Here is a 13,085-nt window from a genome sequence, read left to right as displayed (position 1 = left end):
ATTAGATGGCGCTATACTGTTTTGGCCATGCGGCCCGCACCAAACCTGCCGCAAGATTTTAAGCCTTGTTGCAGTCTGGTCTAGAACCAATCAGAAAAGTTGCCCTTAGGAAACCAAGAATTTCAGATCGTCGCTGTCACAATATCTTCAACATCGAATGTTCTTAACAACTAGGAATATTTCGAATTTAATCAACATATCAGTTTTTGCTATTTATTTAGTTATGTATAAGTTCAGGATAAGTAGTGGATGTTATCCTCCCAATTTATAATCTTGAAAATAAAATTGGATTCAAATATTAAATACTCCAAAACGTAATTTTTAATATAGAAATTTAAATTGCTTATGCTTTCATTTATTTACTCGATATTTTTGAGGTTTTCGAACTGTAAGAACCTTACGTTCTGACTTAGCACCCTGAAGTACTTGGGTCGGATCGCTGTTGTTTCTGTTGTAGCAGTGCTCTGCCCCATCCAATTGGTGCAAACCGCTCACTTGGATCGGGTCAGACAAACAAATCGGAACTGTCCAAATCGGGCAATACCTTCTGATAAGGTATTGCCCTACCAAAAGCAATCTTAATAGTTGCTAATAAGATTATGTAATTTTTCTATATTTATACACTTTCAAGGACACATTCGTATGTATAATTGTCTGTGTCAAAGTGTTACTTCTTATTATAGGTATATTATCATTTCGGTAAACAATTTATTATTACTGCCTCTTTTTTTGTGAATAAATTTCTCTCGGCTTCTGCTGCTTTTGTATGTCTTTTAGCTTTTAGATTCTTCCGCCACCTGAAAAAAAGAAAAGAAACGAAACCGTTCAACAGCTTTTGTTAATGTGTACCAATAAATAAAGATTAATGATTTTTCAAGTCAATGCTGTGTGGCGTCATTTATCGTCGCCAATATTCTTTTTCAACTTTGGTATTTAGAAATTCATAAGAAGCTGGTGTTAAAAGCTGCCGCACTTCTTCGATTTAAAACAAATTGATGTTGGATTTTTGTTTTGCTGTTATTTTTGTATATTTGATCGTAGGTTTCCGTTTTTAAATTTTTTTAGATATTTTTTTTCCTTATGTATAGCTTTTTCATACTACTGTGCTTTGTTTTTTTAATATGCAAGCCCAAGGGATGCGTCTTCATGTGATTTAGGGGTTGTGCTTAGTTCTCGCTCATGGTATAATAACTAGTTAATGTGATTTGAATGGTCTATTCATACCAATCTTTTATTAACATATCTGAAACTACTTATGCCCTTAATTTTATGGTATAAGCCATCAAGATATTAGATCAAAATATTTTATTTTACGTATCATCATTGCTCGTACAGCACAATTTACTCATTACCCGAAGTGTCATCACAATTACGCTCAATCTTCTATTTCATTTAAAACTTATTTATATTTTGATATAAGCTTCTTTCTTTAAATATGTTACACAACTCAATTTGTCAATTATTTGGAATTGGTCATTGAAAATTTGAGCTTAAATTTATTTACCCGAGTGTTACCAGTTTTTCAGCGTGTAATAAACCATTACTAATTGCTACATTAATTTATTTTGGATTATATCAAATAAAAAGACCAGCTAGAAATTATGGATATATACATACTCATATAGTTATTTATGATATAATGATATAGCAAAAAATGCATAATAGATATTGTTCTATTAAGAACTAATGGTTATCAAATATTAATTTTAATAGAGTCATTTATTTGCAGACCTATGTATGTGTGCGCCTGACCTGCATTTGCTCTCTCTCTCAATTTAGCTTATGAAAAAACACTTTAGTTTATTATTATTATTATATATTTAGACTTAAAATAAATTAGAAACCATGCAGCATTTGTATATATGTGGTTATGTAGTTCAAATCTTATCTTTTCAGAGATCACATGAGCATTAATATTTCTATAAAGGTATTTAGGCTTTCAAATACGCAAAATTGGATATATAAGTTAATATGTTAAACAAATTTTATTCCCTACGACTAACTGTAATTTAGGACTACGCCATAAACAAAAAAATTAATTCCCTAAAATATTATAACTTATCACCTGACATTAAGTCACATCACATTTACTCAGATCACGTCATATCGAGTCTCATCACATCACTGCATTAATTCCCACCATGTCGCACATTTTCATTTCGTCTTAACTCAATTAATTTTTCACAACACATTTGTGGAATAACTCACATGTACAAAACGCATAACTTTTATACAGTTCTTTAATGAAATATCTCGAATCTTTAAATAGAGCACTACCACGAATATCATTTCCTAAATCAAATCGTTATATTTTTCTAGTAATAACTCTATATTGGAGATCATGTCATGCCACTAATCATCACATGACGGTACTTCATTTCACACCATTTCACATGATATTAATTGACTATACTTTGTACTAACACCTCAACTTCGGTTCACATACCAGTAGGGCATATCATATGACGTCAAAGACAAAACATATTTTTTAGACCGTTGCCGGAGTCGTTGATCGGTATCTGATATGCATCCCAGTCCTTGTGTTACTTTGTCTCTTCGGTCTTGACGAAATATTTTTCCTATAAAGTAATAGACTCAAAACTCTGGGTCAGATCACATCGTACCAGATTTCATCAAATCACGGCTTATTAAATCACCATCATAAAATCCCGGTCCTTCTTAATATCTATCACTTGAAATATGCATTCATTTAGTTTTTGTTGTATTATTTATCCTATAGTTGCTGTAACGCCAAAAATACTCCATCAACAATTTTGTGGCCTGCGGCAATTGAAAGTCTAACTCTAGCAATGAGAAGTAGTTAAATTGAGCGATACGATGCTCTATACAAATGTGAATCCTGTTAGTGCCAGATATTTAAGTCTGTCTAACTGGGGAGCAGGGTTGAGTCATTTTGAAATGAAACAAATCAAAATAAAAAATTATTCTTCATTTTAAATTTTCTGATTGATGAATAAAAAGTTATTTTTTATTCAAATATTTCTTGAATAATGAATAACATTTTCTCGTTACTCAAAATATTCTGATTGATGATAACCGCTCCTTCTTATTTTTGTAAATTTTGAATAAAGAGTTGAGTTATTATTCATTATTTAAAAAATATGGTATAACAAAAAAATTTAAGTTTTTATAAAAAATACCTTGTTATTCATCACTCAAGTTTTCTTGAATAATGAATAAAAATTAATTTTTTATTTTTTCGTCATTGGTTATTCAAATTTGTTGATAACGCCAATCACTTCACGTATAGATATGTCATGTCTATGCAGATTTCAATAAACGATTTCGCAAATCACCCTGAACTATCATCATATCACTTTTCTCAACATCACATCTTATTTCGTATCAAATTATCAATCTTCTCTATGTAGCTTTGCACACAATGTATTTCATCATACTTATGTCATCTTCGCTTCACTTTAAATATGGCACGAAGTACTTAGGACGATAAGTTTTCGTAAAATCCCTTCAAATTAAATTTTACATAATATTGTCACATTACAAGTTATCATAATATATTTTTATACTTATTTTATAAGTCACATTGTGTAGTGTCATATCTAAAACTCTTCGCATCACATCGTATCGCAAAACACTCTACTGATTGCATCAATTTGTACATCTTTACATCTTACGGTACAAAAAAAAATAATAATTCTGCCATAGAACATCACAATGCATCAAATCAATTCGTACCAAATCATGTCGCAGGGATAAACATCTCATCACTTAACATTACATCACGTACAATAGCACTACTTAAAAACTTGAAATAAAACTAAGAACACTCTATTGCATTACATTGCACATAGCGCCCCTCCTTGTATAAATATGTAAAATCATGTCGCTACTTTACATCACGTCGTTTCACTCCATATCATATCACGATGATACATATCACATCGCTTACCAATACATCACATCCACTTTGATTTCTTTGCAACTCAGAGCACCTAAAGCTGCAGACATAGGTGCTTTATCGGTAACCGTATCGGTAACCTTATAAAAGCTGATTCGACCAACCTTATGAGAATCAATGGAATCGATTATTGGTGCCGATAAGGTCGCAACCGTATCGTAGCCAACCAATTGGTTTTTGGTTTACCGTCGTAACGATAAACAGCTGACGTTAGGGATACGACTACAGCGTTACGACAAACGGCACCAATGACTACAGCTTAATATTCGCTCTAATATTTACAATTTCTCCCGCATTATTTTGGTGAAGAGGTACTTAATTTTACAAAAAGCTACTTTTTATTTTAAAACTGATTTCACGAATGTTGTTTTCTTTAATGCGTCAATAAATTTGTCATTTGCTTGTAGCTTAGTAAAATTTATTAGCCTTCAATGTATACAGATCTAATCTATTTGATTTAAGCAGTCATTTGTATGTGCATATATTTGAATTTGAAGTAGCAAACAAATAATACAATAAAATCAAAGCTCACAAAAATAACAAAAAATAATTAAATGTCTAAGCTAAGAAATACCTGAGATTTTTTATTGAAAATTTCAAAAAAAAGTTCGCAACAAAAAATTAAGCTAAAGATACAACACACATTTTCTTCCAAAAGCATATACCATTTTTTCAAAAATTCAGTTTTACCAGAAATGCAAACGAAAATGAATTTGTGAATCTATAAGTTAAATTTTCAACTTCACAGCACTTCATAGGACTTCTAGAACGCTTTGGTTAGTAGTTCATTTCATAGTTCAACTCACGGTTTCAATAGCAGATATTGGCTATTTATACTACTATGTATTTATAGCTATTATTTGTTGTTAGTTATTAAACAGCTGTTTATTTTGTTTAATGGAAATTTTATATTTTCATTCAAAGCATGCACGTTTATATTTCTTATCTTTTTGTTATATTTAAATAGTTTCAATATAAATAAATCAGGCATCATTTGTGCATATAAAATTTTTTTTAATTTATTACTATAAAATAAATGTGTTGTGATGTTTGGGAAGGCAATATTGTACAAAATGTTTCAACTCTTTTATTTTATTCCTCTTTATAATGTTGACTTTCGAAAGAAGCACCTTTCATCGAAGCACATGCTTAGCAATTTGTTGTTAGTGTTCCTAAAATTAAATAATACAAAAGCCCGTTCTGGAGGGCGGTGAGTATAGAGTTTGTGTGTTCTCTTCCTTCTCTCCACAAATTGGCGGACCTACATATTATATGCCGATTCGAACGTCATTTGTGAAAAAAAAAATTATTTGCTTCCTCCTCGAAGCCACAACCCCGTCTGTGATAAGGTATTTTTAATGTTACATGTCGCGCGGTTTAAATAATAGTATAATATGAAATAGGTTTTTATCATGACGATCTAATTTGGCATTTTCAACAGGAAACATACGACAGCTGAGAAGGTCACATTAGATGGAACGGAGATGAATCGCCCTGAGATTTTGATTGTCTTTGAGTTTTATTATAAAACTCGAAAATAGTTGTTGTTTTTGCCAGTTTTTATTTTGCTCTTAACATAATAGTTATTTTTGAGTTTCTTGTTTCGCTCGTAACTAATATTTTTTTTTGAATTTTTAATAGGAAAATAAAAGTTATTTTTTGAGTTTTGGTTTTTTTGCTCGGAAACGAACAGTCATTTTTAAAGCCTTTTCTTTCTGCTCTACAAATATTGTTTTAGAGTTTTTTTCCGGAATATTATAATTATTTGTTAGGCTTCTTGTTGCGTTGGCAAAATAAGTTTATTTTCAGTTTTTTATTTCGCTTGGAAACTAATAGTTATTTCTCTGTGTGCTTAATTTTTCTGTTTGCTTAAAAACACATTCAGTCTAAAGAAAGGTATATGTATAAAATTTTTTATGCATATATATTAGGGTTGGCCAAAAAAAATATCTTTTCCCCTTTGGTTGAAAATATTGTTTTGTTGTTTAACCCAGATATGCCGACGCACCTCCTGGCGAAGCAATTTCCACAATTTTTTTTTAATACCGTTCTTTTAAAATAGAATATTACAGAAATTAAGATAAATTAAAAAAGGTGTTTTTTAAACGATGTTGTAGGGTGTACTACATGTAGTACGCTCGGCGCATACACAAGGAAAAAGGAAGTAATTTTTGGTTATATAGGAAAAATCGTTTTTATTCTTCTAGGGTACTTATTATTTCATTTAAAGTTAAAAACTAAAAAAAAAGTTCTTGTTTTTCAAATCAACGAAAATCACATTTAATTGGATTTTACACTTCCACTACTGGTGTTCCTCAATTTTCTACAACTATTTTTAATAAAAATATACAAAAAACAGAACAAACCAAAATGGGCTTAAATCTTTTTTTTCTTACCGATTACGCGACATCTTCACACTGTTCGGGCCTAATTGGCATCTCTATGTCAATCAATCTATAACTTGTCAATATGTACTAGTATTGGTAGCACTGATCGTCAGCTGTTATTTTTTGATTCTTCTTTTTCTCTTATAATTAAATGAATTGAACAAGGTGGAAGTGTTTTTTATAAACCAAGGTTAATGCGCAAGTAAGTAAAAACCCCCAACACACTTTTGACAATTTCATAAAACTCGCATTTTTATACCTTTCATGAACATGAAATGGTATATTAACTTTGGTCCGAAGTTTGTAACGTTGAGAAATATAGAAGATAGACTCACCATTAAGTATACCGAATTAATCAGGGCGACGAACTGAGTTGATATAGCCATGTCCGTCTGTCCGTCTGTCCGTCTGTCCGTCCGTCCGTCTGTCTGTTTTAACCCAAACTAGTCCCTCAAATTTTGAGATATCTCAAAGAAATTTGGCACATGGATGTATTTTTGTATTATATTAGACATTTGTCGGATCCGGTAGGATCGGACCACTATAACATATATCTCCCATTGAACCGATCGTTCAGATAAGACGATTTTTAACGGAGCTATATATAGTATATATCCCATACAACTGATCGTTCAGATAGAAAGATTTTTGGCAACTTCTCCCTTAATTTCCAATATAAAAACGTTGAACTTGGTGATATTTATTCTAATATATCATAGAAGATTTCATGAAAAAATCATTTCGATCGGAGCTATATATAATACATATCCCATACAACCGATTGTTCAGATAGAAAGATTTCTGGCCATTTCTCCCTTAGTTTCCAATATAAAAACGTGAAACTTTTTGATATATATTCTAATATATCATAGAAGATTTCCTGTTAAAATCATTTCGATCAGAGCTATATATAAAATATAACCCATATAGCCGATCTTTCAGATAAGGGGGTTTTTGCCATTTTTATACTCAGCTGGGAAGAGCTCACAGAGTATATTAACTTTGTTCGCATGACGGTAATCCGTAACGGCGTAAACTAATCGAGATAGGTATAGACTTCTATATATCAAAATGAGCTGGGCGAAAATTCCGAAAAACCGAAAAAGTGCGATAATTCATTACCGAAAACGGATATAGCGATGAAACTTGGTAGGTGCGTTGACCTTATGACGAAAAATAGAAAATTAGTAAAATCTTGGACAATGGGCGTGGCAGCGCGCACTTTTAAAAGAAGGTAATTTAAAATTTTGCAAGCTCTAATTTCGCAGTAATTGAAGATATCATGATGAAATTTGGCAGGCACGTTCCTCCTATTACTATATGTATGCTTAATAAAAATTAGCACAATCGGAGAACGACCACGCCCACTTAAAAAAACAATTTTTTTTAAAGTCAAATTTTAACAAAAAATTGAATATCTTTACAGTATATAAGTAAATTATGTCAACATTCAACTCCAGTAATGATATGGTGCAGCGAAATACAAAAATAAAAGAAAATTTCAAAATAGGCGTAGCTCCGCCCTTTTTCATTTAATTTGTCTAGAATACTTTTAATACCATAAGTCGAAAAAAAATTTATCAACTCTTTTGAAATTTGGTAGGGGCTTAGATTCTAGGACGATAACTGTTTTCTGTGAAAAAGGACGAAATCGGTTAAAGCCACGCCTAGTTTTTATACGCAGTCGACCGTCTGTCCTTCCGCTGGCCGTTAACACGATAACTTGAGCAAAAATCGATATATCTTTACTAAACTTAGTTCACGTAATTATCTGAACTCACTTGGTATAAAAAATGGCCGAAATCCGATAATGACCACTACCACTTTTCGATATCGAAAATTACGAAAAATGAAAAAAATGCCATAATTCTGTACCAAATATGAAAAAAGAAATGATTTATTGACGAAAAAATAACTTTAGAAAAAACTTTGTAAAATGGGTGTGACACCTACCATATTAAGTAGAAGAAAATGAAAAAGTTCTGGAGGTCGAAATCAAAAGCCCTTGGAATCTTGGCAGGAATACTGTTCGTGGTATGACATATATAAATAAATTAGCGGTACCCGACAAATGATGTCCTGGGTCACCCTGGTCCACATTTTGGTCAATATCTCGAAAACGCCTTCACATATACAACTAAGGGCCAATCCCTTTTAAAACCCTCATTAATAACTTTAATTTGATACCCATGTCGTAAAAACACATTCTAGAGGCACCCCTGGTCCACCCGTATTGCGACATCTACAAAGCGTGTCCACCTATAGAACAAAGGCCCACTACGTTTTAAATAATCATTAGCACCTTTCACTTGATACCCATAAAACCCAGAAAACAGCACATTCAAAAAAACAAATCCAAAAAATGTTTGTTCGTTTATTAGTTATTTCAAATTAAAGTTCCGCTGTGTGAAGCTGCCACCTCAAAATACAAGTTTTCTAATAAAATCTTTGTAGTTTGTTTGCCCAATGTTGGTGCATCCTTTTAGTTAGTATCCCATCATTGGAAAAAAAATTTTCGTAAAAAAATTGCCTAGTTCGAAATTCGCCAAAATCAAATAAAAATGTAAACTAGTTGATTTTATACCGTAGTTCGTTTTCTTAAGTTTAGCCAACAATAGCCCACCCTAATTTTCGCTTCCCAAATGTTAAGATTAACAACCCCCAAAAACAAAAATATTAAATGATTGTTTTCTCATTGTTGTTTGTCTGTCCAAGGTTAGCCTAGAATATTTCAATTTTTTTTTTGCGCCCACACATTCGGATACGAAATTGTTGTAAAAAAAATTTTCAAGTTTTAACACTGGGCTCATTTGCTCTAGGTTAGCCTAGGATAGTCCAACCTTTTTTGCTAGCCTGCCTTTGGAATTAAAATTTAAAAAGAAAATTCTAGATGAACAGCTTTCAAAAACAAAAAATGCAAACTGATTGTAAGATCGCGGGTTCGAATCGAGCTCAAGGCCTAACAATATTTATTTTATCTTATTATTACATATTTAAAAATAAAATAATTATTTTTAGGCCTTGAGCTCGATTCGAACTAGAGCTTACGATTTACTCTCGAATACAAGCGAGATTTTCGACACCCGAGAAATCGAGAACTGGACTTCTCGCGAGATTATCGTGTCTCGAAGTCCTCGTAAATCCTGCGAACTTCTCGACATTCTTACTTAATCGCTGTACGGACAGTCATTATACACTTGTTTTTTTTTTTTTTTTACTTGTGACTTTTTTGTTGATTATATTGCTTCAATGACATTTAACTCAAAACATATTTATTATACATATAATTTTGTTCGCAGTATTTTATTTTTCAACGAGATAAAATATATATTTGAAATAATTTTCTAATACAATTTATTTATGAATTTCTCTCCATGAAAAACTTCTTGTCTCTAGCCTGATTTTTCTAACTGCACACATTTTCACCGGGCTAATGATTTGTGGGCATTCGCTGACATTAACAGATTTGCACACACTCGTGATTTAAATGATTTGTGCTGAATAAGGGACGTAAGAATGATATTGAGTTATATGTATGTATTTTTTGGTTCAGTTTCCAGTTTTTCAATGCCCTTTTGTTTTTATTGGTTTTCGCATTACGGATGACTTTGTAGTATCACATGCATCATTTGTATCCCATCTAAGTATCCTTAAAGGCTATTTTGTGGATTTTCATGCTTCACTAGGCACAGTTTACAACTTGAAAATTGATAAATACATTCATGTGTGAGTATGTGTGTTTGTATGAGTGTGTGAAATATTTTATATGACATTTGTCTATAAATTTGTTGGGATGCATATTCACACAATAAAAGCCACTTCAAATATCCTTTGTTAGCAAAAAAAAGCAAAAACCCACACGCACTCAACAAAATCAACCCAACGCGTAAATGACTGAGTGAGAGTGTGAATTTTTTTTTTTGGTATTTGTTTACCTTTATTGTATTTACAAGGGTATGCGGTGGGTTTGATTTTGGTTAGCATTGCTATTATTTTTATTGTTTTTTCGTGTTGTTGTTGCAGTTAGGCAGTACCCTTATACATTTCATGTATTCTCGTTCCTTTTAAATTTTATGGTTTATATGTTGCTGTTGTAGTTTTAGTGTTAGTTGCGGCTCATGTTGTTGTTTTTGTTGTTGCTTTATTAGACTTTTGTAGAAATTTGACAATTACCTGTTAAAAATCATGCTGACTTTGAAAAAGCGCCCCATCGCGCTGTGATCAATTCATACATTCGGCCGCTCATTTCTCTTGAGCAATGCATCTGGATTCACTTTTTTCTTTACCTTATTTGTAGCATATTCGTTAAATATTTGTTATGTATTTTCGGTTGTATTTGTTTTAACTGTCGTTGTAAGCGCTTAAATTGAAATTGAAGGCGCATGCGCATGCGCAACCACCAACCATCCTTTTTTGACTGACCGATCACACGACGCATTCACTTTGACAGCCACCGTAACAAAGGTGTGACTTTTCTTACTTGCTTATCGATATTGCCAATTGACTCGAGACAAGATGTTTATGTTTCTTCTTCTGTTTTTTTTTCTTTATTTTTTTTTGTTGATACGCTTTGAGGATCTACTTTTATTGTACTACCAGGTAGGAGCCCTTCAATTCTTTTGTTCCTTTGTTTCCAGCACAGATTTGGTGTCTCTGCATGACAAATAAATAAGGAAGGCATACAAAAACTACAACAGAAAAGATTTCAAGTATTTGTTGAAAATTAGAAAATCAGCCTTCAGCTGACCGTGCTGTGGGTAGCGGCTGACCGCTCGACGGCTGTTATTTAGCGCAAGGCTTGTGTGTGAATTTGTCCAGCTCATGCCCTCCACTACTGACTGCATTTCGAGTGCATGATTATTTGTTGTTGGATATTTTTTTTGTGAATACTCAACAACCTCTGTGTCTGCGCTTCAATTACGAAACAAGTTTGTTGTCTTTTGTTTAAAAATCGGATTATTAGCCATCATGCGAATAGCGAGCTGTGGTCTGCAACAACGTTTGTGAGATTTGAATTGGAAAATGACATCTGGGCAAGCTGTTATGTGCAAAATGATGATCATGCATGTGGGTGTATGTGTGTGTGTGTATGTTTAAGTGTGAAAATGTCATTGGTTTCGAATGACCGCATTGGCACGCGCAGCAAAACATATTGCAATTGTCCGCGCCATCGAAGAGGCGTTTGCTTTGTTTAAAGCAATGAAACGAAGATGCGGATGAACTATAAAATCAGTTTTTGTTTGAAACAAAAAAGAAAAAAGCGTAGAAATAATAATTTTATGAAAAATAGTTCGCATCTGCTAAGTGGTTTGTAATGATAAATGGCGCCAGCGCTTCAGTTGGTAAGATGAGCTAACTTGCTTTCATTTATTGAAGTACCGAATAACCTCACACAAGCACACCAATTTACTTTCTAATTGAATTCACACGGAAAAGTGGAGATGTAAACCGAGATCGAAAATTTGGGTGCCTTCGAAGTGACTCCATGCTTCATCTCGTGTTTGTGTCTTCCAAGGGAGAGCAGGTTGCGAGAAAGTAATATATTAATTCTAACTAACCACCTATATTTGGTTTTTTGCAATTCTTTTAATGTGATATTTTTTTCCTACGTTGCCTCCTTCAGGATATGAAAATGACTCTGCTTAATCATGTCTTCAGCCTTTCGATATGCTTAGTTATTGTTGTTGTAGCTATAGTAGTATTTCACTTCTGCCATAACAGAAGGTTTTTTTGCTAGATGTTGATCCAGTTCGCCCAGGGCCGCATTAAGCCTCAACGGGGCCCTAGGCAATCATCAATTTGGGGGCTTTTTTCACGTCCGTTCCTTTTTTTTCGATTAAAAAGTACAAACTTATATCTTTCATAAAAATTTTATTGTCACAATATAATAATATCAATAAAATTACTATCTACATTTTAACCATGTCGTTTTCTACATTTGTTTTCGGCAAATTCATCAATATCGATTTTGTTCAATAAATCTGTTGTAGCTCCTTCAGCAGCTTTGATTCTTTTTAATTGCGAGAAGGATCGTTCGGAAGAACAATTTGTCTTAATTAATGTTGAAAAAATTCGAAGAGCTATTTCTGTGTTAGGAAATATATCGGCTGATTGATCTTCCATTAGAATCTTATACAAATGACTATAAGTTTTTTGTGCATCAGTGTATCTGGAGTTCACGTAACTTTGGAATTGTTTCATTTTAAAGAAAAATTCTTCCAAATCTCTAGAATAAAAAATAACTAAGTTATTTATAGCTTCGTGGAGGTATCCATAACTTAGAGAAAAGTTGATGAGAACTGCAAATCTCTCTGAAACTTCCATATAATTTCACTGTGAAGATTTTCGATAATTTCGATGAAACCTTTTGTCCTAAAATCATCCCGAGGCGAAAATTCTACTTCTGGAGCATTTCCGTCATTAGGTTGTTTTTTTCTACAACGAGTACGTTTTACGATTTCTGTATAACCTACACCAGGTAATATTTGTTTTGTTTTTTCCTCGAAATCATTGAACTTTTCACTGAATGGAACTAAACTCTCTTCTAACATTCCGTACAAAAAAGCACACGTTTGCAAATCTGCTTTTTCACTTTGCAATGACTTACTCACTGAACGCGTAGCAGTCAAAATAGAGTTGAAGGCTTCTACACCCTATGTTCCAAAAATAGCCGAAATTTTTCAAAATAAAAACAATCAGTGTACATTTTGAGATAATTCTTTTTTATTATTCAATATACTCTCATTTCACTTCGATAC

At 32.6% G+C, this 13,085-nt stretch overlaps 1 protein-coding gene across 4 annotated transcripts in view; it reads left to right on the top strand.

Moving 5' to 3' along the window:
• Window positions 1–13,085, top strand: part of Awh (Arrowhead) — a 118,204-nt gene that overhangs the window by 29,005 nt on the left and 76,114 nt on the right. The window lies entirely within an intron of this gene.

This window comes from Eurosta solidaginis, chromosome 5, assembly GCF_040869045.1.
Source record: "Eurosta solidaginis isolate ZX-2024a chromosome 5, ASM4086904v1, whole genome shotgun sequence".
Lineage (NCBI taxonomy): Eukaryota > Metazoa > Arthropoda > Insecta > Diptera > Tephritidae > Eurosta > Eurosta solidaginis.
This window is presented reverse-complemented; position numbering and strand designations above follow the sequence as displayed.